Source organism: Octopus bimaculoides, chromosome 14, assembly GCF_001194135.2.
Source record: "Octopus bimaculoides isolate UCB-OBI-ISO-001 chromosome 14, ASM119413v2, whole genome shotgun sequence".
NCBI lineage: Eukaryota > Metazoa > Mollusca > Cephalopoda > Octopoda > Octopodidae > Octopus > Octopus bimaculoides.
The window spans coordinates 54,891,229-54,891,634 of NC_068994.1; positions in this window are offsets into that span (position 1 = coordinate 54,891,229).

Consider the following 406-nt stretch of genomic DNA (forward strand, 5'->3'; position numbering starts at 1 on the left):
ATACATATGTATGTATACATATGTATCTATATGTATATATATATATGTATGTATACATATATATATATATATATGTATATATGTGTACATATGTGTGTGTGTATATATATGTATATTTATATATATATGTGTGTATATGTGTTTGTGTATATATGTGTGTGTGTGTGTATATATATATTCTTTTATTCTTTTCTTTTATTTGTTTCAGTCATTTGACTGTGGCCATGCTGGAGCACTCCTTTAGTCGAACACATGCACCCCAGGACTTATTTTCTGTAAGCCTAGTACCTATCGCTCTCTTTTGCCAAACACCTAAGTTACCGGGAACGTAAACATATCAACATCGGTTGTCAAGTGATGGTGGGGACACACACACACACACACACACACACACACACACACACAC